The sequence below is a fragment of the Brachyhypopomus gauderio genome, unplaced genomic scaffold (genome assembly GCF_052324685.1).
Source record: "Brachyhypopomus gauderio isolate BG-103 unplaced genomic scaffold, BGAUD_0.2 sc96, whole genome shotgun sequence".
Classification (NCBI taxonomy): Eukaryota; Metazoa; Chordata; class Actinopteri; order Gymnotiformes; family Hypopomidae; genus Brachyhypopomus; species Brachyhypopomus gauderio.
This window is the reverse complement of record NW_027506917.1, coordinates 132,349-157,685: the sequence shown is the minus strand read 5'-3', so window position 1 is coordinate 157,685 and position 25,337 is coordinate 132,349. Positions and strand designations below refer to the sequence as shown.

The 25,337-nt window shown below is 43.0% G+C and overlaps 3 long non-coding RNA genes across 5 annotated transcripts; 2 read left to right on the top strand and 1 right to left on the bottom strand.

Annotated features, from left to right (window-relative positions):
- The first annotated feature begins 5,711 nt into the window (after positions 1-5,711).
- On the top strand, positions 5,712-8,913 carry LOC143496564 (uncharacterized). 2 transcript variants are annotated; one of them, XR_013125650.1, is made up of 3 exons: positions 5,712-5,790; positions 6,163-6,244; positions 7,313-8,913. It is a non-coding gene; the product is annotated as an uncharacterized LOC143496564 (long non-coding RNA). The 2 variants fall into 2 exon arrangements; XR_013125651.1 differs by lacking the exon at positions 7,313-8,913 and adding an exon at positions 6,889-7,263.
- Positions 8,914-10,936: 2,023 nt separating this feature from the next.
- Positions 10,937-11,913, top strand: LOC143496561 (uncharacterized). Of its 2 annotated transcripts, none has more exons than XR_013125645.1 (3): positions 10,937-11,281; positions 11,363-11,505; positions 11,594-11,913. It is a non-coding gene; the product is annotated as an uncharacterized LOC143496561 (long non-coding RNA). The 2 variants fall into 2 exon arrangements; XR_013125646.1 differs by lacking the exon at positions 11,594-11,913 and having other exon boundaries at positions 10,979-11,076; positions 11,150-11,281; positions 11,363-11,586.
- An 11,326-nt stretch (positions 11,914-23,239) lies between these two features.
- Positions 23,240-25,073, bottom strand: LOC143496513 (uncharacterized). Its single transcript, XR_013125622.1, has 3 exons — positions 24,953-25,073; positions 23,538-23,643; positions 23,240-23,376 (listed from the first exon to the last, which is right to left on the bottom strand). It is a non-coding gene; the product is annotated as an uncharacterized LOC143496513 (long non-coding RNA).
- Between the last annotated feature and the right edge of the window lie 264 nt (positions 25,074-25,337).

The following is a 25,337-nucleotide window of genomic DNA, read 5'->3' as shown; positions in this document are numbered from 1 at the left end:
ATCTGAGCATATAAGACATGTCGGGATGCCCCTGAGCTCTACGAAAAAGTAGTCTATCTCCCACTTCTCAAGATATTGTCTGTGCTCATGGCTAACCTTTCTGTTCACAGCAGGTTTTGAGAAAGACATGACATGAGCCGTAGAACAAGGCTCTTACTTAAACCTGGAGCCATAGAGGCAATAAAGTAAATTAAGTTTTACTTCAGTAAATATTATTTTATCTTAACCTAAATATAGTTAGTTCTGTAGGCCTCATCTCCAAAACCATCAGGCAGTAAAGAGTCTAGAAAAATGATCTCTTTCTCTGCTACCAGTAAAACCTGCATTGGGCATATTTAAAAATGACCAGATAGGCAACTTATTATTTTGTTCTATCAGAATCAGAAAAGAATCTCTAAATATCTATCTTAATAGTTGTAACTCAACGCATAGCAAAAAGTGATATGCCTGATCCTTTTGCCTATTCCATGCAGGAAACAAAATAGCATCCTTGGAGCACTGACTGTCCTGGTATTGTAGAGAAATACATATAAAAAGATTACTTCGTTTTTGTACAAAATTATGGGCATTCATGAGTGTGACTTATATAAGTGCCTTATAACAATATTACCGGTAAGCTTGACAGTGGGTCCACATCTGATGTCTTCCACGTGGGAATGACATACATGTCCACAATGTGAACATCTTTGCCCTATTTAAGAATAATTAGGAACTCTATAAAAATACCCATACAAAAAAAGGACATTAAACCCACAAAACAATAATTTGACTCTTGATTACATGTCTTCGAGCAGCAGTGATGAGCTTAAAACATGCATTCTCAATCTATAAAAACAAAACGGAGTAAAATGCAAACAAAATCAATTTAGTTAGATTTTTCTTAGAGTAAACATTCTGCAACATATATAATATATACAGTAGATTCCATGCATCGGTTTAATCCGAGACTCCAGAAGTCCTCACGTGTTAGACAGACATCACCATCTTTAATGATAAGCTCTGTTTCTGGACGGCTAGTGTCCAAAATGTATTTCAGCTGAAATTAATAATAATAATCAGTTACTTAATTTAGAGTGTGAGAGACAGTGCTTGACAGTGTAAGAGTGAGAGTTAAATAATGTGAGGAAGCGAAGTTCACATGACGAGTTTAGATGAAACTGTTTTTCTTCAATAGGACCCAAGTATTTTTCCCATTTCTCCACAGAGAAAGCATATAAATGCTCATAATTTTTAGGTGTCCAGTATTCATGGTCCTGATGCGACATGAAACTGGTTGGTCCATAGTCTGACAAGAGAAATTAGGAATATTATTAAGAGTAGAAATTTCCCAATATACAATAATCTTGAACACCAATGACGACAAAACTTTTCAATTAGTAGAAAGGCCTAAGACGTGAGACATTAATGCAGCAACGAGTCCCTTAGTCTTTCACCACAGTTGTCACACCTTTAGCAGTGATGGTATCTACAGAAAAAGGCCCTTGATGCCGGTCTGCAAGGGAGTCTTTTCTGTGTGTTTTATTAGGGTTTTGGAATATCAACACCTCATCACCTGCACTCGAAACTGCATGTTTAACATTGCGAGTTGCAAATATGTTCTCGTTCAGCTGTGTAAATATCAAAGTAAAAATGTAAATGTAAAATGTCATATGGTAAATATGATAATATAAAAGTTAAGTTATACTGAATATTAACCTCATTAACAAACTCTCTTCCCTGGTCAGTAATAATTTTCTTGACCATGCCGAACAAGTACAGCTTCTTAATGATTGCAGCTGACACTTCACTTGTGATCTTAGATTGCAGAGGCTCAGCAACAACCCATTTTGTATACAAGTCCGTCATAGTCACATATTTGTTGTATGTACATATACATACATTATATATAAAATGTAAATAAAAATGTAATTGTGCCATATTTTGTCAATTGTGATTTTTCACCGCAATCGAAATTTGTCCTCTGCATTTTACCCATCTGTGCAGTTAGAACACACACACACACTAGTTATTACTAGGGGGCTGTGGATCACATGTGCCCAGAGCAGTGAGCAGCCCTAGTCCGGGGAGCAGTTGGGGTTAGGTGCCTTGCTCAAGGGCACCTCAGTCATGGCCTCAGGTCTGTAAATCGAACCCACGACCCTCCGGTCACAAGACCAGTTCCCTACCACCAGGCCATGACTGCCCTGTATATACATAATAATAAAATATATATATATATAAATATTATACACACACACACACACACACACACACGCACACACACACACACACACACACACACACACACACATATATATATATTATATATTAAATATTAATTTAAGTTTGAATGATGAATGAATCAATGAACATAATCATAAACTTCAACATCTTGTTTATTTTTCCACCAGTCTACTACACAGACCAATATATGTGTAGTGTGCAGAAAACAGTTCAGAACATTGGAAATTCTGATCAAAAATGTTTAATTTTGGGAGTTTTGCTCAGGATATTGGAAGAATTGAAGTAAATCAGAAGATGTTTTTTAATAGCATTTTAGCAATTTCTTTAATTTCCCAGGCTTCTGCCACAGGCATCTCCATAGTGCCTAGAAGTGGTCTTCTGCATGCTCAAAGCAAATGACTGGATCTTCATCATCTATAGATTCATCATCTATAATATGAGCTGTCACACCAAGATAATTCTTGTTGCTAACAGAGGTCCAGTGATCCCCAGTCAGAGCCACATTTGTGGCGCTCTTCACAATAACCTGTTTTACTTCTTTCCTCATCATACAGCTGCTGGATTTTCTACGACATTGTCTTTCTCGGGTGAGTTTCCCAAAACGTTCTTAGCGCCAAGTACTTCGTTACCTCATTCTTACGTACGAGGTTAAGAAGTACTTGGCGCTAAGAACGTTTTGGGAAACTCACCCCTGGACGGTAGTTCGTAACTTGCATCAGTTGACGCAATTCGCAGCGCTTCTTGTAAGTCTTTATCTTCGACCACAGAGAGCGGACAACACAAATAATGTGACGCGTCATGTATAAACGCGTGCGGAGTCGCGCGCTACGGCCACTCGCGAAAGTTTAATCCAGTCTTAATGGTCCAATGAAGGTCATTTAAAAACCAGGACATTTCCTCACAGGATGTGAATTACGGACGTTTGGTCACCCTATCGTATTAGGAATACATTTAGCAGCTAAGTTATCATTACTGACCTGCACGTTAAGCTGGGCATACACTGTGCGATTTTTGGCCCATTTTCAGCCGATTTTTCACTCGTTTCGGCTCAATCGCGTGTCGTGTATCGTATAGTTTACACAGGTAAACGAGGAGCGATTCACACCTCACGACCAACTCCCGATCAGAAATCGCAGCGTCGCAAGAATATCAAACATGTTTGAAATTCAAATCGCTCCTCGTGAGAGTATCGCACTGTTGAAGCAGCTCCACGAGCCGACTCTCCCTGCGATTTAGTCGTACAGTTTGAGCTGGAGCAGAGTACACGATTTAAAATATCAGTGTACGCCCAGCGTTAGCCCCAACATGTTTTGCGTTGAGGTGGTAATGAAGGGTGGAAGTGCTCCTGTGATAAGCGAACTCCTTCCTACATAAAGTGTAAATAACACTATGTTTGTACTTCCATCTGGAAGTTTATATTTAAATTTCCCATCCACCAGCGTAGCCTCTTCAGTCATTTCCATCATGCTCATCTTATTGTGCGTCCATATAATCTGTATGCCCGGAACTCGCGCACTGAGAAACATTCCACGGTGCAAAAGTGTCTCGTCCGTTAAATGCGTTAAAATGCGTTAATTTTTTTAGTGCGTTAATTTTCCTGTAATTAATTAATCGAAATTAACGCGTTAAAGTCCCACCACTAATATATATATATATATATATATATATATATATATATATATATATATATATATATATATATATATATATATTTTCCCATGATGCCAAAAAAATTCTACTACCACCCAAGAGTGGGTAGTCTTTGTTTATCCCCCGGTGCAAATGTAGACAGATTCTGCTGTACCATTTTTCAAAAATCCACATTGAAGTCTTAATATGTTCTTAGGGCTTGGAGATAAATTTATCAGAAATTGGTTATCAGTTTCTCAGAAATCTCCCATAATTCCAAAAGACTGCTGCATGAGAGTATGAACCCTTAACTATCATCACAGTAAGTTTGCACAGATTGCACTGTACCATTTCCTCATAAATCTATTTTAGGTTCATAATGCATTTAGGCGAATTAAAGCACTCATGTCAAATAGGCTGAATTAGGACATCAATTTATCAGAAATCATCCACTATAGTTTGTGACCATCTCTTTAATTTCCCTAATCAACTATGTGCATAAGACAATCAATTTGTAAAAATTAAAAATCAGGTTACTCAAATGATCATTTTTGCTTGCTGTGGAACTTTGATCATGATTACAATGACAAAGAACTCTAGAAGCTTCTCTGGCCTCATATACCCATGATGCCTTGCAGAGATATGCCAGAGAAAGGCTCTAGATAGAACATGCTGATGTAGGTTCACCAGCAAAAGACCAACTGGCCACATATCTGCATATTCCCACTGAGGCCAACTCTGATATGGGCAGAAATGTATTTAAATGGTTAAATACATGAGTACATGCCACACTGTGTACAGTGGAAAAGAAGAGGAAATTGCAGGCAAAACTAGCATCCACTTCTAAAACATGCCGTTTCAGACTTGAGGTAAGAAGTTTCAAGGAATACGTCACATATAAACACAAAAAACAAAACATCAACTAACTAGTCAGGAGCAGCCAGCATAATTTCAGCAAGCTCTGATTTCATTATTTCTAGGAGGACTCCTACAATGTTCCTTGCCAAATGCTGGATGTGTTCAAAACATTCTTTCAGAGGACATACTGTAAACCCAAAGAATCATGGATAAAATAAGACCACCGTAGCTGCACCTCTCCAGGTGACCAGTAAGCTGTTGAGAACCTGACAAAAGAAGCTTCTGCAGGTCATTTCCTAGACATTGACCTACAATCTCATAAGCACGAAACCTGCTGGCACCCAAATGGGGCGTGTGATGGAGCTACCCTTCACCACAATGTACACAACATAAGTATTGACATTGATTTCATTATGTAAGTTAATAACTAAATGAAGACACATAGGATGCAATTTACTTTTTATTGAGTAATATTAATCAGCTTACCAAGGGAGAACCTGCACAGAAAAAAGGAAAGGTTATATAATGTATGTAATGAAAAATGTTCATTTTATTTGAGCAATACCGGTGACTGGTATGCAGAGAAAGGCAGCCATGTTGTTTTGTTGAGAAAACAGATTGGGTTCTGTAGAGTCAGGGTTGCCAGGTCCTACAAAAATATCCTACACAAATTCAGTGTAAAACCCGCCCTTCAGTCAATAACTTTAGGGTTTGGGCTAGTTTAGGCTTCTGAAGGGCCTAAACTAAAATTGACTATTATATCGGGATCGATTCTTAGTTTTGATTTGTAACTCCTGCCCAAAAAACTGCAGCCAGCAACCCCAGAATTTTTACCTGCGGCTGGATTTTCAAACCAGCCCAATTTGGCGTGAAAACTGCGAACCTGGCAACTATGTGTAGAGTGCTTTTATGGGTTGGGTTTTACCACCAAAAATCCAGGAAGTGACATCACACCACTTCCTGTGTAGCACTATAAAAGGCCTGATGAGAATTGTTTGAGCATGTTTTTGGTGGGAGAGTATGTAATGCTGAAAGTAAGAAATGATCTTGATGCTTGAACTGTGCAGTGTGACAATTGATGTGAGGAACTTGTGAACTATCACATTTTGGGTTTTTTATGTCTTGGTTTTTTTCTGTAAATAGTTTTCTTGCCTCTACATGGGGATTAAATAAACACATGCTACTTCTTGACACCCTGCCTGAACCAGACCCTGTGCCTTGTCTGCCGGTCACTCACAGGGCGAACAGGTCAAGGCCATGCAGAAGTGTCAGAATGTTATGTTTCTGTGCGGGATGCAGGATTTGATGTGTTAAACCATGAGTGGTAACAGAGGGTGGTCTTTCCCTGGAGGTCATACATAGGCATAGTGGGGGAAGTGTGACTCAAGGAGTCCCCATTGAAATGGGCTAAAACTGACCGTTTGTGTTTTGGTTTATCTGTGTATTTGCCAGGCTTGCTTGGACTCATTTTGCAGCATGTTGTGTAGTGGGAAAGACTACGTCTTCAGTTCAGAAAGAAGGTAGAGACACAGAGGTGGGGGTCCTGTGTGTAAATGTACTATGTTGGTTATATCATCAAACAAATTCCCACAGATTAACCTGTTGTTGATAACTGCGGTTCCTTTGATATGCGCTGGGTGTTAAAGGAAGAGGAGTTTGGTGTAGGGTCTCTTCTGTTTTCCTCTCTTCCCCTCTGCTTTCTTGCACATTGAGACACCCTGCACTGGTCTGTATAACTGTTTCCATGAGAATAACTACCTTTTCATACATTGATTTAGAATAGTACTGTTTGATAATAAATTAATCTAGTTGTTAATAGATAAATCTAGTTAATTGCTTAACCAACTTTTCTTAGTTATATCCATAGCAGGCCAGATTAACTCCTAATAAGTATCAGATAAAGGTAAATGTATAATAACACCTATTCCCTATAAAATACTTAATCTGTTGCATACGTTTTATATGCCAACCCCTTAGTAACTGTAGCTGTATAGTAAACCTCTGACAAAGCAGGCTACTGTTTATAGCAAGGAACTTTGTGAAGTTGGTTAGTTATATCCCGTAACCTACAGTGAGCTATTGGATAAGTGAGTTCCCTTAACCTTTATTTAAACCTTAACCAAAGCTATTACATATTATGCACATTAGTCCTTCATCTGCACCTATTTCCATCTTTAGTTGTAGGTAAGCAGGGTTGAGGAGTTAAGCATCAAAACAAAAACCCATACAGCCAACCAAGATGAGCTCTGTTCAGGCAGAAGACTCAGATGCAGTAGTAGAGATGGTGTACAGGAACCCAACCCTTTCTCCAAGACACAGCACACGCCCCCTACTGGCCTCCATAGGACCAGGACAGAGGAGAGCAGGATGAAAAGTGGAACAGTCACGTACAATCCTGCAGATACAATCCTGTCTTCACTAACGTGTTTACCCACCACTCAAGCTTGGTTGGTTCTTCCTTCAGGGTGCAGATGTCTGGCTAAACAACAATGAGGGAAAATGAAACATGATTAAAAAATGCAAAGAATCCACGTGTGCCGGTCATTCACCACTTTTCTTGAAGGATTTCAGTGTGGATCTGCAAACCCTTGTGTATCAGCAGGGTCTCAGAGGAAGAGGCATGATGGGCAGGAAGACGGCTCCTCCCCCTTGTCGAAGGTCTGCCCGCGGCGTTTACTAGAGGAACCCCTTCCTGCACGTGTCCCACTTGAACAGCTCCTTGCTGCTGAGTGTGTGTTCCTTTATGTGCTTGTGCAGGCAGGCTGTCTGTTTGGTTGTATCATGAGCATTTGGGGGAATTTCCACTACACTCAAATATAACCCAATCTTGTATGTTTATTATGTATGGTGTATTCTTAATTTAGCTGTGACTGTAGTTAGTAGACTACTGTAAAATCTTTATTATCATTGTGCAATATTGTGTGCTGATGGTGATATTGTGCAATGAACCCAAGTGTTGGTTGGCTTTTCCTGCTCCCTGTAACAGGTGATGCCTGAAACTTTACAATGTTATTCATGTCCCAGCTTGTGCTTTGAACCAGCTACTTCATCAAGGTGGGGCTTTACATCTGATAGTGTCAGAGGTATTTTGTGTGTGTGTGTTTTTAACATGTTGTCTTCTCACTCACTCAGGTGCAGGTTTAAAAATGCTGGAAACACTGTCTCTCTGCCGTGCTACAGGCAATCATGCTCGACTGACTGACATCGCCAAAACGAAACCTAACTCAAATCCGACCACAAGGGGGTAGTAAATCAACAAAATATAATCACAGGCCTTTCTTATGAACATTTCTCAGTATCGCAGTACATGTACTCTGCCTCCAACCTGGCTTGAAACCCCTGTTCTCAGTGTCCACCTTACGTTTAGCCATTTTTGAGGAGGGGGATAGCTGAACGTTGATGTCTGCTTTGACTGCTGATTTAGGTTTATACTTTCGCGAGTGACCATAGTGCGCGACTCCGAATTTTAATGTTGCTTTGTGTTGCAGGTTTGAAAAGTGCTGGAATTTAGGCTAAAGTACTTGAAAATGCTTGAAATTGTAACTACTTCGTTTCACAACAAATTGCTGTATTACGTTACGTTAACAAATACGAGCCTCTTGTAATTCCAGGACGAAACATGAGAGATCATGAAGACGTTAAGATTGAGCGTTTTGAAAATAAAAAACAACCATTAAATAATGTGATAAAAAGCGAATTATTTCGAACCATTTCGAGTATATGTATAAATATTTAACTTAATTAAGTTTAACGTGCTGGGAAATATTGAAATGGACCTTTAAAGTGACGTACAAGTGCTTTAATTCCACCTTATAAAGGTGTATGAACCCTGCAAACATGACTTTGTTCATTGCGTTGAGGCGTGGCGCGCGCAAAGTTACAAAATTTGAGATGTGCACGACCTCGAGAATCGACAGCACGCGAGACCCTCGCGCACAGGCAGAGCCACTGCGATTACGTCATTTTCGCCGCGCGGACCCTCGCGGGCCTTGACTTTGACATATGTGTTTTAGATGAACTGAATCATTAGAATCAGTTCACTAAATAGATTCCTTCAAAAGATTCGTTCACCGAATCGTTAAGTGCTTGGCAGGACTCCGACACACCTGGGTCACTCCACTATAATGGTTCAAATTGGACTTTGACATTTTCAAATTTTTTGCTTAAATGTATAATTTCTCTGTATACATCACAGCATTAAGGATATTTTTACCAATCAGAAAATCACATTTCCTCATCTCAGGCATTAGCTCTTTATTATTATTGGTCATTTTTTCAAGATCTGGGCAATGTTTTTCTTCAACCCCATTACGTACACAGTGGAAGCTCTCTGAATATGATCATAAAATGCATTTCTGAAGAAATCAATATTTTCATATTCATCAGATATCCTCAACACTAATTCAATAACTGTGAATACAAAAATGATATAGAATCTCACTTTTTTGCAATACTAAAGTCTGAAATGTCCCTTTTCATGAAAGCGCTCTTGTCATTTTTCATTAAAAGTGTGGTTCAACTAAAGAATCTTCACAAAAATCAATAAGCTTATAATAACTCAACATTTTAGACAGAAGTCAACAAACATTAAATTACTTTTCAATGCATTTTTTTAAAATTATGTATTAAAATGTAGGTGTGACGGGGTTGAGACTAGGGTAACGGGGTTGAAGATGGTAATGGGGTTGAAAGGACAAACAGGGCTTAGAGGACAGGATGCTGGAAATTCTGTCAGTCATCATTTCAGTCATCTTCACTTGGACCTGGCATGGAGTTGGGTTTAGGGGGATACTGCCCCTACTATACCTCAGTGAGAAGGTGAGCTCCTATCTTTGCATGTAGAAGAGCAGGTAGGCTGTTCTTGCCCTGCGCTTAAGGATTGCTGGCTCATTCATTTTTGAAACCTTTGAATCATTGAATGTTAACCAGCTTTCTCCTTTCTCCTCAGCTACGTCACTGATGTAGTGCCTTGTCAGGGTAGCAAGATGTCATTAGTCACTTTAGTTTCTACTGCATGTTTGTGGATAATGTCAGACTGCTCACCACTGAAAAATTTGCAACAGGGCAGATGTAAGAGAAGGAGGAAACCCTGAGTGTCTCTCCCTCCTTTTTCAGCTGAAGCAAACACATCATCAGGAACTCATGGGCATCCTGTGGAAGACAGTACATCAGAAGAGCATTGCTCCTGGACTTCAGCAGCAACAGAGTGAGAAAATAAAGAAGGTTGTGTGCAGTTCCTGCAGACTACTGCATGTGGTTCTGATGTGTTCTGAATGGCTCAGAGGTTGTTTAACTGAACCTGTTCGTAGTCCTCTCCAAACGCAGGGCATCTGACTGAAATACAGGCATTCAGGGCTCTCAGGAGCTTCTTCTTCTGTGAAGAGCTACGACTAGTGAGCCTGCCTTGCTGCAAATCTGCAAAACATCTACGCACGGTAACAGGGAGACCAATGTGGTTTATTTCTCTCTGCATCACAACACCTCCCTAAGCACTCATATTTGAACAGTTCAGTTAGACACGTGAATCCTCTGTTCCTGATCTGGTACCTGAGCATCTGGCAGCTGGATGTCCGCTTAGCAATCGACCCCCCACCCCCCCCTCAACAACTTTCGTTCCATTGATGTGTATCAATCTGGTAGCCCTCCGCTATAATTGGTATTCAAGAAGTAGCTCCCAGTTTCAAAAATGTTGGTGACCCCTGCAGTAGACACTGCAGGATTCAAGATACCATTGAGTCAGACTACTACTAAACTACAGGAGTCCATGTCATTATCTAGTGTTTTTGTAAGTTAGACATTTGCCAAGAAGCACAAATAACCATCGACAGACATACCATTTAAAGAACAACCTCAAGTGGTATCAGCTGAGTTAGTGCTCTGGTAAGAACTCAACAAACAGGTGGGTCTTCAGTCTACGCTTGAAGATAGCAATAGACTCTGCAGTCCTAGCAGCTTATGGAATATTGTTCCACCATCTTGGAGCCAGGACGGAGAATAGTCTGGAGCTTTGTCTTCCATGAGACTTTAAGCATGGAGTTTCAAGTCGAGCCATCTTGAGTTTCTGAGTATTCGCTGTACGGATCGGCTTTTGACCATGGACATCATGTAGGGAGGGGCCAGTCCATTTTTGGCTTTGTAAGCGAATGTAACAGGCAGAGCTGTCACAGGGCTGCCTAGTGGTTTCTGGGCTTGGGCAGCCACCGTAGTTAGGGAGTGGCTTCCCCCCTCCCCTCTGTGTTGCGCGGGTTGGTTGGTCATTTAGCACCAGTATATATACCCAGTGAGCACGCTTTGGGCTAAGCTCGTGCTTCCCTTATTATTTGGGCCGTGTTACTGCGGGACTTGCTGCTGAGACGGTGTGCTAAGGTATGTCTGTCGTTTCCGTGCCTTGTATATGTTTAATGTGCTTTTAAAGTGACGCGAACCCATTGATGTATAGGGGATTCTGCCGGAAAGCAGGCGTCCTCCCTCTGTTGTCGCACCACGCTGCTAGCCGTTAGCTGCAGCCTAAACGTGGAACGTCGCGTATAAAGTGGCCGTTTACATTGATGTGAGTGCTACTGGCTGAAAGGTAGGCATTTGGAGTTACTTTCCACCTATTTGTTTGGGATTTAACCATTATAGGATGTACAGCGAGTTACGTCATGTTTAGGTATATCCCTTGGCGTGCTTGAAAACGGGTGTGCTTAGAAAACCGCGTCGTAAGGCACGGGAATCCTGGTTTTATTATCTCAGACACTGGAAGCATTGCAATTGGAGCAAGGGGTCCTATGTAATGGTAAATCAAGCTTGAAGGTATGTGGGCTCAGTAGATGTGGTTTTTCATATCACTTGTTTAAATATAGCTTATTTTTAATTTACTTAAAATGTCGTTTTTAATTAGGAGTTCTGGAGTGTCGCCACGGGAAGGGCCTAGGTGGCGCTGAGCAGAGCCTCCCCTAGTCTTCTGCTGTTTTGCCTTGGTTGTTTTGTGGGGGTTAAATCAGCGTTATAATGTTTCAGTTATTTTGTTTATTTGATTATAATTAAACTTTTTGTGATTCTTCTGTTTATTTAGTTTAGTTCTCTTGATTTTGTTTCTTTTGAATTAACCCCTGAGCGGTATTGGATTTCTTTTCTTTGTTCTATGTGAACCTGATCTCTCTTTTTTTTTAATTAACATTAGGGATACTGGCTGCAGTGAGTTTTAAAGTTATAATAGTGTATTAATCATTCATGTCTTTTATCTGTTCGTCAGAATACTTCTGTGCACGGGTGTTTCCTGGATGGCTGGTTACCCTTCGGGGATAATCATTCACTTTTACACTTTGTCTGCTGTGGTTGGAGTCATCACCTTTTGAGGTTTTTGGAAGCTGTGTGTGTGTGTGTGTGGTACAGTCGTTACCAGGATAATCATTGAAGGTCTGAAGCCAGTTTTAAGTATATGTATGATAATACTACAATGAGACCTAGCACTGCCAGTACCCCTGTGTTGGTATTTTAACAATTTTTACTTTATTCTAAATTGTGATTTTCTTAAAACCAAGTTATTAATAAAGCTGTGCATTTTAGTGTTATTTCCAATTTTACCTTTAAGTAAAAAGTTGTACACTGAACCAAATTTTACGTCTCTGCCCTTTTCTTTAAATGAACCTGTGTGCTTTTGGGTTATATTTCCTGGGGTGAAACTCCCCAGGTGGCGTAGTCGAGCTTACAGCTCACCTTAACAAGGGTCACATTTGTGGCGTATAGTCGGCAGGATTTGAAACAGAGACGTATTTTTGGGAGTTCAGTTGTATTTCTTTTGGTTATTTTGGTTTAAAGGCAAAACAGCAGTTGGTGTTGGTCCCAAGGATTTTAGTTGGGTACCTGTAGGGAGGTCCTTAAAGCTAACCCAGTGATTTTTATTTCCCACCTCTTCTCTATTCCACTTTTTTTTGTTTTACCATGGCCAGTGAGCTCCAGGAAATGAGAGAGCTGGTAAGACGGCTGCAGGCAGATAATGAGCGCCTGTTGCAGGAGAATGCTGCTTCCCAGTCTCAGCCAGGCCCCGGTAGTGGTGGTGAGTCTCAAGAGACTGTGAGTAACCCTGTTCCAGTTGAGAGGTTGCTGTATATTCCCCGTGAGCGTAAATGCCCAGTGTTTAGGGGCAGGGCTGGTATAAGTATCGAGGAGTGGAGTGAGGAGGTACAGGCTAGCATCCGTGCACGCCGTTTGGCACCCCTTGACCAGGCCTATTTTATGCTAGATCATCTTGAAGGAGAAGCTAAGGATGAAATAAGGTATAGGCCTAGGGTGGAAAGGGAGGACCCACAGAAAATTTTATCTATACTTCAAGAGCTATATGGGTGTTCAAGGTCATATGTTGCCTTGCAGGAGAGCTTCTTTTGCCGTAAGCAACTGGAAGGGGAGTCTTTGCAGGAATACTCGCATGTCCTTTTGGCTCTCATGGATAAAATAAAGCAGTGTGCATCTTATGTAGTGCCTAATGCTGATGTGTTGGTTCGTGACCAATTTGTGGAGAATGTTAATGACTCTGCCCTCCGTAGGGAACTGAAGCAGTTGGTCCGTCAGACACCAGAGCTTTCCATGCTACAGATACGGGCAGCGGCTATCCGATGGGAGCGTGAGAGTAGGCCAGATGATGGGAGAGGTAGGAGCCATTCTGTCCCCTCAATGTGTGCGCTGCAAATGTCTAGGGAGACTTATGGGGTTCGACGTTCTGCAGATAATTTTAAATCTTCTGAGATGACAGAATTAAGAGCTATGCTACTCAAACAACAAGAACAGATTAATCAGTTAACACAGAGTATTGCTAGCTTGTATGCTTCTCCTCGGCCTACTGGTCCTAGCAGCCGGCCTAATGTAATTTGTAGGCGGTGTCAAAAGTCCGGACACTATGCTAGAGACTGTGATAATGAGCGTGTTCCAGCGCACCCAATAGGGGCTTTCCATCCGGGCCGTGTTGCCCCTAGCTCTCAGCCGGCGGAAAACTAGCTCCCTCCAGTGTGCAGAGCCACACATTGGGAGGGGACAGTACTGGCTCTGCCTCACAGCACTCTCCACCTCAGTTTACCGCTCCATCCTTAGTTGGACAGTGTCCAAAAGTGGCTATCCGGTTGGGGGGAGTGGTGGTTAATTGCTTGCTTGACACGGGGTCGATGGTTTCAACCATAGTTGAAAGTTTCTTTCGTCAGCACATTCAGGGAGACTTGCATTCCTGCCAGTGGTTACAGCTTCGTGCCGCTAACGGGCTAGAGATACCTTATGTGGGCTACGTGGAGCTAACTGTGGACGTACTTGGAAAGTCCATTCCTAGAAGGGGTTGGCTGGTAGTTAAGGATCCTCCAGGTTCTAATACGTCACCTATAGTCCCGGGCGTTTTGGGTATGAACGTCATCAGAGAATGCTATCAGGAGCTCTTTTGCCAGCATGGTCCTGCATTGTTTGATCTTCCCCCAGTTGTACATGCGTCCTCACCTTGGCAGCAAGCCCTGCAGTACTGTCATCAGGCTTCTGATGGGCCCTCAACTGTAGACACAGGGGTAGCTAGAGTAAGGGGACGGAGACCTGTTCGAATACCAGCCGGTACGTTTAAGATGGTTGCAGCCACGTGTTCCAGTCAGCTCAGTGAGTGCAGTACAGGGGTCCTAGTTGAACCCTCGGATACTTTGGGTGCCTTACCTGATGGTCTGTTAGTTGCTGTCTCTTTGGTTAAGGTAGTTCGAGGGACCGTCTATGTACCGTTGGTAAATGTGGGTTGCTCCAGTGTTTCTTTGCCTCCACATTGTCCCTTAGCATCACTGACCGGTGTACAGGTTGTGAGTCTGCCGGCTGGAGTTACGGAGGTGAGTGAACCCTCTATGGTGGTTGCCCAAGTTCAGGCCCATACTGTTCAGTCCAGTCCAATACTGGAGCAGATTGAGGCTTTAGATCTGTCTGTGCTGTCTCAAGTAGACCAGGAGAAGGTACGGTCTCTTCTTTGTAAGCATGCGGCAGTGTTTTCCTCCTTCGAAGGTGATATCGGTTGTACTGGGTTAATTTCACATGACATTCCTTTGTTGGATGATGTACCAATAAGACAGAGGTACAGGCGTATCCCTCCATCCGATTATGACTCTGTCAAGGCTCATATTCACCAGCTGCTTGAGAGCCAGGTTATTCAGGAGAGTTGTAGCCCTTATGCTTCACCTATTGTCCTGGTTAAGAAAAAAGATGGTAGCCTCCGCATGTGCGTTGATTATAGGCAACTTAACAACAAAACTAGGAAGGATGCATTCCCTCTGCCTAGGATTGAAGAGACTTTGGATGCACTATCAGGGGCCCAGTGGTTTTCAACCATGGATTTGGCTAGTGGCTACAACCAGATCCCAGTTAATGAGGCTGACCGTCCAAAGACAGCTTTCTGTACTCCCTTTGGCCTATTCCAGTTCAACCGTATGCCTTTCGGGCTGTGTAATGCCCCTAGTACCTTCCAGAGACTGATGGAAAGGATGTTTGGGGACCAAAACTGTCAATCATTGTTGTTATATCTTGACGACATCATTGTATTTTCTTCAGACCTGGATCAGCACCTGAGCCGTTTGGAGTTGGTTTTGAATCGACTAGGTCAAGCAGGCCTGAAGGCCAAGTTGGAAAAATGCTGTTTCTTTCGACGTCAAGTTCGGTACCTGGGCCATCTGGTCTCTGATAAAGGGGTGTCTACCGATCCTGAGAAGGTATCTGCTGTGGCCAACTGGCCCCGTCCCACTTCAGTTTCTGAGCTACGTTCATTTCTTGGCTTCGCCAGTTATTATCGGCGTTTCATTCAGGGCTTTTCAAAGATGGCTGCCCCATTGCATCGCCTAGTAGCTGAAGTGGGAGGGACCAAGATTAGGAAAGGTCATGGGCCTAGGTTGTTAGATCTCTGGGTAGAACAGTGTGAGACCAGTTTTCAGACACTGAAACGTAAGCTTGTGGATGCACCTACACTTGCTTTTGCTAACTTCTCTCTCCCATTTATTTTGGAGGTCGATGCCAGTCACCAGGGCTTGGGAGCTGTATTGTCCCAGGAGCAGGATGGTCGAGTGCGCCCCGTTGCTTATGCGAGTCGTAGTCTAAACCCTAATGAGAAGTTGTACAGCTCAATGAAGTTGGAGTTTTTGGGGTTGAAGTGGGCTATGACGGAGAAATTTCGTGAGTACCTTTGGGGCCAGGAGTGTATTGTCTGGACAGACAATAACCCGTTGAGTCATTTGGACACAGCCAAGTTGGGTGCTACAGAACAGCGTTGGGTTGCCCAACTGTCGGCGTTCCATTATACCATCCGTTACAGACCAGGTCGTGTAAATAAAAATGCTGATTCTTTATCTCGGCAGAGAATTTCCGTTCCAGAGCAGTTGCAGGGTTCAGGATCGACAGGTGTGACCTTGCCTTTGGCCCTTCGGCAGCAAGCTAGTAAAGAAACCTCTATGCAAGCGGTAGCCCAGCTTTCTATGGCTGCTTTTCCGTCCCGTGAGCCGGGGGAGTTGAAGTGTTTACAGGAAGCCGACCCAAGCATTCATTCTTTTAATTCTTTTTGGCAGGGGGGCAGACCACCTAGTCGGGATGAGAGGGAAGACTTGTCAGCCCGGACTCAGGGGTTCCTGCGTCAGTGGGATAGAATTGTGCTGCGTAATGGCCTGCTGTATCGCAAAATCCTGAAGCCGGATGGTGGGGAGGAGGTCTTACAATTTTTGCTTCCGGAATGTCTGCAGGAGGAAGTGTTGCTACAACTGCATGACCATCACGGCCATCAAGGTGTAGAGCGGACCACATTATTAATAAGGGAGCGATGTTATTGGCCTGGAATGGCAAATGATATCAAGCGGTGGTGCCAGCAATGTGAACGGTGCACCCTTGCTAAACCCCCACATAAGCAGTTGCGTGCTCCAATGGGACACCTTTTGGCCTCAAGACCAAATGAGGTAGTAGCCATTGATTTCACTTTTTTGGAGCCTGCTAGGGATGGGACTGAACAGGTTTTAGTTATAACCGATGTGTTCTCCAAGTTTACTCAGGTGATCCCTACTCGAGATCAAAGAGCTCCTACAGTGGCCAGGGTGTTGGTTCAGCACTGGTTTTATCGGTTTGGTGTTCCTGCACGGTTACACTCAGACTGTGGTTCGAGCTTTGAGAGTTCCCTGGTTCGGCAGCTTTGTGATCTGTATGGGATACAGAAGACGCGAACTACCCCATACCACCCGCAAGGGAATGGCCAGTGTGAGCGATTTAATCGCACCATGCATAATCTGCTGCGCACACTATCCCAGGAACAGAAGAGCCGTTGGCCAGATTATCTGCCGCAGCTAGTCTTTAATTACAACTCCTCTATCCATCAGTCTATGGGGGAATCGCCACATTTTCTTTTGTTCGGGCAAGAGCCTCACCTCCCAGTGGATTTCCTGTTGGGTAGGGTTCAGGAAACTGAAGGTAGAACTGTGGGTGATTGGGTTCAGGAACACCAGAGACGTCTTCAGGTTGCTTTTAAAGGGGCAAGGGAGAGGTTGTTGGCTGCAGCACAACGCCGTAAGGAACGTCACGATCATGGCTTATTAGCTGACCAGTTGCAGGTAGGCCAGCTGGTTTATCTACGGGATCATTCAGTTCGTGGACGCACGAAAATTCAGGATGCTTGGAGTCCAGTCATTTACAGGGTGGTAAGGGCACCTGAACCTGGGGGTGTGGTGTATTCTGTGGCCCCGTTGCGAGATTTGGGACAGACCCGGCAGGTACACAGAGTAATGTTAAAGCTAGCTCCTCCAAACCCTTCTGTAGCTTCTCCTCCAGTAGAAATCCCAAGCCTGGTGGGGGATGCAGAACAGGAGGAAGAGTCAGGTCAGTGGCTTGTTGTAGGTGCTCCTCAAGCCCAGTCTCAGGGTTCCCTTCCTATTGTTCCATCAGGGGACAACCCAGTTGAAGTCATTCCCTCCTCTAGTGCCGAAACTAGTTTCGAGGCCCCTGTTGTATCGGAGGTAGAAGTTGGTGATTTGGGGCTAGACACGAGGCGACGAACAGCTCGAGTAACAGCAGGGCAGCATAGGAACCCTCATCGGTTGCCTATGTCCACGGCGCAGGTAGCTCCTAACGCTACACCCTTGGTACCTGGTTCACACAGTATGGCAGTAGCCTGTTTTAGACCTTGGGATTAGTCCCTTGTGTTAAGTTTTCGGCTGTGTTTTGTCGACGGGACGCCGACACAAAAGGTGGGGGCAGAATGTAACAGGCAGAGCTGTCACAGGGCTGCCTAGTGGTTTCTGGGCTTGGGCAGCCACCGTAGTTAGGGAGTGGCTTCCCCCCTCCCCTCTGTGTTGCGCGGGTTGGTTGGTCATTTAGCACCAGTATATATACCCAGTGAGCACGCTTTGGGCTAAGCTCGTGCTTCCCTTATTATTTGGGCCGTGTTACTGCGGGACTTGCTGCTGAGACGGTGTGCTAAGGTATGTCTGTCGTTTCCGTGCCTTGTATATGTTTAATGTGCTTTTAAAGTGACGCGAACCCATTGATGTATAGGGGATTCTGCCGGAAAGCAGGCGTCCTCCCTCTGTTGTCGCACCACGCTGCTAGCCGTTAGCTGCAGCCTAAACGTGGAACGTCGCGTATAAAGTGGCCGTTTACATTGATGTGAGTGCTACTGGCTGAAAGGTAGGCATTTGGAGTTACTTTCCACCTATTTGTTTGGGATTTAACCATTATAGGATGTACAACTTACAGCGAGTTACGTCATGTTTAGGTATATCCCTTGGCGTGCTTGAAAACGGGTGTGCTTAGAAAACCGCGTCGTAAGGCACGGGAATCCTGGTTTTATTATCTCAGACACTGGAAGCATTGCAATTGGAGCAAGGGGTCCTATGTAATGGTAAATCAAGCTTGAAGGTATGTGGGCTCAGTAGATGTGGTTTTTCATATCACTTGTTTAAATATAGCTTATTTTTAATTTACTTAAAATGTCGTTTTTAATTAGGAGTTCTGGAGTGTCGCCACGGGAAGGGCCTAGGTGGCGCTGAGCAGAGCCTCCCCTAGTCTTCTGCTGTTTTGCCTTGGTTGTTTTGTGGGGGTTAAATCAGCGTTATAATGTTTCAGTTATTTTGTTTATTTGATTATAATTAAACTTTTTGTGATTCTTCTGTTTATTTAGTTTAGTTCTCTTGATTTTGTTTCTTTTGAATTAACCCCTGAGCGGTATTGGATTTCTTTTCTTTGTTCTATGTGAACCTGATCTCTCTTTTTTTTAATTAACATTAGGGATACTGGCTGCAGTGAGTTTTAAAGTTATAATAGTGTATTAATCATTCATGTGTTTTATCTGTTCGTCAGAATACTTCTGTGCACGGGTGTTTCCTGGATGGCTGGTTACCCTTCGGGGATAATCATTCACTTTTACACTTGGTCTGCTGTGGTTGGAGTCATCACCTTTTGAGGTTTTTGGAAGCTGTGTGTGTGTGTGTGTGTGTGTGTGGTACAGTCGTTACCAGGATAATCATTGAAGGTCTGAAGCCAGTTTTAAGTATATGTATGATAATACTACAATGAGACCTAGCACTGCCAGTACCCCTGTGTTGGTATTTTAACAATTTTTACTTTATTCTAAATTGTGATTTTCTTAAAACCAAGTTATTAATAAAGCTGTGCATTTTAGTGTTATTTCCAATTTTACCTTTAAGTAAAAAGTTGTACACTGAACCAAATTTTACGTCTCTGCCCTTTTCTTTAAATGAACCTGTGTGCTTTTGGGTTATATTTCCTGGGGTGAAACTCCCCAGGTGGCGTAGTCGAGCTTACAGCTCACCTTAACAAGGGTCACACAAGCATCAAGGTTTTATATCTGATGCGTGCCGCTACTGGAAGCCAGTGAAGAGAGCGTAGCAGAGGAGTCACATGTGAGAACTTGGGGAGATTGAAGACCAGTCATGCTGCAGCATTCTGAATTAGTTGTAGAGGTCTGATGAGGGTGACAGGAGCACTGATAATCAGCTGCTGATAACCAAAAATCCCATAACGGTCGAATCTGAAATCCTGATGGTTGTCCACGGTGATGATGAATAGTCCACGGATGGTGATTCTTTCTGGCTTTCCTCACAGTTCCTTGCACACTGACAATGGTGATTGTTCTAATAATCCCGACGATCAGTTCTTGATGTTGTTAAGTCCTCTGGTCTTGATACTTATAGTCAAGACTCTTCGTTACTTTGATGCAGGCCACGGCACTAGCGCTGGCAAAGTGGTGAAGGGTAAGCTACAAATACAAAGAAAAGATTAGGTTGAAGGGACGTTGACAGTAGCATGTCCATTCTTACTGAAATTGTGAACCTGTTCCCATGACTCACCTCTGCATCTATCCAGTAGAATTGTTGAGCACCCACCAGTGCTCACTCTGCCACCCACTGTAGATGGACTTGTGCTGAAGCTTCACCTCCACCACCTGCATTTTATGGGTTTTGCATCGTCAAAGTAGCAAAAAACTCATTTTGGTCTGGGGGCCGAATACAACTTAATCGGACCTCAAGGGGGCCAGACCAGTAAACTCATTACAAAAAATTACATGGAACTAATAATAATCAATCAATCAATCATCAGTTATTCATATACAGTGTTGCAAATAACAATAATTATTTATAATATAATTATTATTACAATAATAATAATGCATTATTTTTAACAGTGTTAGGTAATGGCGTCATTTTGTCAGTAAAGGGATAATATAATTAATTACTTTTCCTGTCGTTACAACGCCGTTGACGTTACTGGTCATTAAAAGCGGTGCGTTACTATATATTGATATACTAACAGTAATGCGAGCGGACCGCTGCCCAGGCTAGTGAGGAGTAACAGATCTCGATAGGTCACAAGTTCTCGGTGTAACACCTGTTTAACTTAACAAGTCAGTAAGCGATTGGCTAAGGCAGCGTTATGGTAGCCAATCAGAGCCAGTGTTTTTACACGCGTGCCGAAGCACTCCAGTGACACGACACAAACGGAGAAGAGACAGAAATGGCGAGTCAGAAGTAAGCTGAAGAAAAGATGCGGCTTCACAACAATGTATACACTGAAAAGGCCAGGGTTTTCCCCGAAAACATGACTTAACTCCAACGATAGACTTCACCCATTGTTTTTTAATTTGTGCAGCACACACATGAACATAGTCCCTTAAACTGGATAAAACATTGGTAAAACTGTGCAGTAAAAGCTTAGCGGCATGTCTGGCCACACTCGCTGCCCCCGTGAAGTTCTCCCTTGAAAGATCCTATGCTCGGCATTTAAATGAGTAGCCCCGGCCCCAACTTTGTTAGACTCTACCACCTACGTTGGAGCAGGACTACATACGTCGCCATTGAAACATGTACAACATACACAAACATAACTGTATGCTATTGTTTGCTAAACATCACATTCAGCATTACAACTTTTCCTGTCCTCCTCCTACAGGTTCAGTAGGACCTGCCTCCCCCCCTTCTGCCGATGACCGTGGGCTCTACCGGCCAGCACCAGGGAAGCCCTGGAAGACGACCCTCCTCCCCTGAGGACGAAGGACCTCTAGTGAGTTATTCCTCTTATATATACACATACACAGTCCAGGTGATGGGTCAGGTCTCTGACCCCATCAAAGTCTTTATTTTGCTTTTCTGTCTCTTTCTTCCTCTCCATCATGTAGGTCTCCAGTGCTTCTTCCTGGAGTAGAGACCACAGACAGCTGTGCAACCTGATCTTCACCCAGACTTCCAGGAGAAGAGGAGTAATGCAATTTGTGGACCAGGACACAATGCATATTGCCTTCTGTCATGCAGGTATCACAATGAAGCAGTCTGGTTCTCTTTTTTTTCTTCATTTTAATTGAATAACACATTTTCTACTTCCAGCAATGTCACCCAAGTAGGTGTTTTCCCCTCATTTTCTGCAGATCTTGGAGAAAGCCGTTGCCAATCTGGAACGCATCTGTGACGGGCAGGTGTGAGCAACAAAAAGGAAGCGATCACGCCAAGTCTCAGGGAAAAAGGGTGGTTTAATATAAAGTGTGCAAAACCTAAAACCCGTGCAATAGATCCAAATTAAGGATATAATGACCAGCGGTCAACTGGTACAAAGACAAGACATATATAGGCAAACAAACGACCCTCAGGTGAGACGGATCACGGGCTCCGCCCACCTGAGGGACACACATGACGTCACCAGACAATAACAACAACAGCCGCTGTGGACAGAGACGGCCGGTAGGGGGCCGCCTCACCGTGACAGCATCGACTTTCTCCTGAGCTTAGGGATGGTCTTGTCAGAGGTGGATGGTGCTTCAGCACTGGTAGACTGGAAACCTGCAAAGTCAAAGCAAATAGACGGCGTGAGAGGGATGCTGTGTGTAGTCTTCCATGCTGTTGTCATTATTGTTGTTCATGCCCTATTAGTTGTGCAGCAGGAAAGACTACTAAACCATGGAAGACTACTAAACCATGGAAGACTACTAAACCATGGAAGACTCGGTTCTTTATAAATAATACTGTCATGAATTAAACTTCATGAAATACTAAAATGCGTACCATCTGGAATATGTTTGTCCACCACCTGGTCCTCCGTGTGAACATGCACTTAGTTTGTCCGTTTCTTTAAAAAGAGCAGACAATTTGATATTAAAAAATCATTCAAAATATGATTGATGGTAGCATAAATGTATGGTTGAAAATCATTCAGAAGAGCAGAGTCTAAAGCTAATGGTGTGACTGGGAATAAATACATTTTAAAAACAGATACCTTGAATCTCCGCTTCAGAAATCTTGGAAACCTGAACCACCAAGATTTCTTCTCCAGCCCCACGTCCACTGTCTGTGCTGCACTCTGCAGAGCGGAGCCTGTATGGTCCTGTTCTGTCCGAGAGATGGTGATGCCAGCGACATCACCGAACAGAGTGAGGGCAATCAGAGCTGACAGCTCAGAGCAGCATCTCTGTAGTGACAGCTTCACTTCCACGTCAGCCTCCGTCACAGATGCGCTTCTAGAACCGTAGTGATCAGTGTCAGGCTTGGTCCAGGATGTCAACCCAAGGCGTTCTTGGAGAAAAGTTTCTGAAGCAGTCTTCACAAATCTCCTCACGATGCCCGACTGGAGTGCCTCCTCAGAAAGGTCAGACAGCACTGACCGAGTCTCCCTGCAGCTCATTTGTGCCTTTACTCGGTCCAGAGCCGCAATCCTTTCCAGCATCAGGTTCCTCACTATAGGGATGAGGTCCTGAGCAACCACCTCCTTCACTGCCACTTTGACCCATGCTGAGATTTTTTCCAGCACTTCAATCAAATCCTCCATTTTCATCTAGTTAGGTTAAAGGAAAGTGTAAAAAGTTAATCAGTATCCAAAAGCTTAATGATTTTTAATTATTACTTTTTTTAACCTTAAGCTGATTATTTCTTTAAGAAGTAAAATGCTAATGTAAAGAACATCTACTGTTGTGAAGGTCTGACCAGACATGGCCAAAGGCTCATGTTGCTATGGTAACTCAGACACACAGGCAGATAGGAAGACAGATACAGAGATTCGTACTCACATTGCTTGGCAGTGTATTCCTCAGCTCTTCAGTTAGAACAGCTGGATTAATCCCAGAGGTGGATACGACTCCACCACTTTTCCCACATGGAGGAGTGTTGAGATCCTCAATCACTGCCTCCTCCACTCTAGTACAGCAAATAGCTGTGGTGAAAGAAACATTTACTTTAAGCATCTATGAGGCAGAGACTAATGATGCACATAAGCAAATGTCACTAAAAACAAATTGTGGAAAATTATAGTTATGAATAAATAACCTCATAATGCATCACGTTTTGGTAACATGTAATCACGCTAAATCTCACCTGAAAACCATCTGCTACGGTCTTTCTTTGCCTGCTTGTTTTTCACGCTGGGGGCAGACACATCACAGCCCTCAGGAAGCTCTTCTGCTGGCCCAGCTTTCTTAGACTGTAGTAGAGAAAATGAAGAAAAAATGAGTTTCATGATGACTATCGCAGGGGTTCTCAACTGGTCTCAGCCCGGGACCCACTTTTTCCCCCCATTGTCATTAAGTCGCGACCCACTTTTTTAAAAAAGTTGTCAGTTGCCGTACACCATGCACTTTATGTAATACAACTTGTTTGGTGGTCTTATGAAGGACCGTTTATAAGCTATTGAAATTATTACAAAAAACAGTGTGTAGTGCTCTGGGGCCTTCACGACCGCCACTTGCGTCTGTGTTAAGGTCATTTGTAGACGGTGCCTTAGACGTTGCAGTGGTGAAAGTTGCACATTTAAAATACGTCTATTCCTGACGTAAATAAAGTTGTAGATGTTTATCTTGGTTGCCAGAAACAAGAATTTTATTATAGCACTTTTGCCAATACTGTCTTAGTTATTGAAGAAAATTCCGAATACTCGAACGTGAAACAAACTTTACTGAAGTTTCCTAGTATGCATACGAGTGACTTTTGATCCCATTAAAATTAATTTAAAATTATGTACAGTTATAAAGAAGTGTGTCCTCTTTGGGTCCGACAGAGATGTAGACTGTGTGGGAAAAAATGCGATATTTTTCGCTTGGCCATTTTCAACGCTTAGTGCTAAAGTTTCAGCTCCGTTTTGCGAGTCATGCTGGTGATCGGATTCCTGCATTTGTTGATGGGCAGAGACGAACACGTGAGCGGGAGCTGGAGTCTATCGTTTAACTTTTAAAATACAAACTCAAAAGAAAAGGATGGATATTTTTCCAATTACAAAAAATCCTTACCCATAAAAAAATAATGCTGTCGCCAGTGGCGAGTGAAATAATTATAAAGTAAGCTACATTATGCATTAAACACGTTTCTGTGAAAATACAGGCTGCGGACATACGCGCAGACAGGATAGGGGGAATACGAACATTTCATAATTTGATTTTTTTTTCTCAACACCGCTGGACTCTCAAGGAGAGAATATTGATCTATCTTAATGACCTCAGATGGTTAATAACCAATATTAATTGGTTACACATCTTAAATGTGATAAGAGGCCGTAAAATGAAGTAACTGGGATGTAACCGGATAATTAATGTTAATCTGAGTCGCCATTTGTGGTCGAAAGCAATTTAGTTCTATTTTTGTGCAATATTCTACAATCACTGTTGCTACAAAGCAACTTTAGAGAACTGTCTCGACGAGGAATGTCATTTTCAATAAATAGACTGAGAAGCGGCTCTCTCGAACTTACTCGGACTAAAGTGAGATTATGGAAAAAGCTCAAAGGAACATGAACTTACCCTCATCATTTGTTTAAACATGATCACTTGGAATCTTCACTCCTTTACTCGCACAAGATATCGCTGAACCGCTCTACTAGCTACTTCAACCTCGGTGACGATCAAACCATCTGTGGTTAAATTAAACACTGTCTGTGGCGACTTTTATAGGTCTCCTGCATTGTGACTTCATATGCCGTGTTGTCGTAGGGACGCAGTTAGATAATAACTAAAACTACTAATTGGCCGTGTTGTCATAGTGACAGTTAGATAATAACTAAAGCTACTAATTGGCCGAGTCTTCAAGTGCAAATCACATTGAGCTGGCCCATGTTAATCTCAGTAGTTTGGGCTGGGACATTTATCACACCCACTCTGGCCCTGGACGTGTATCAGATCCACTCCG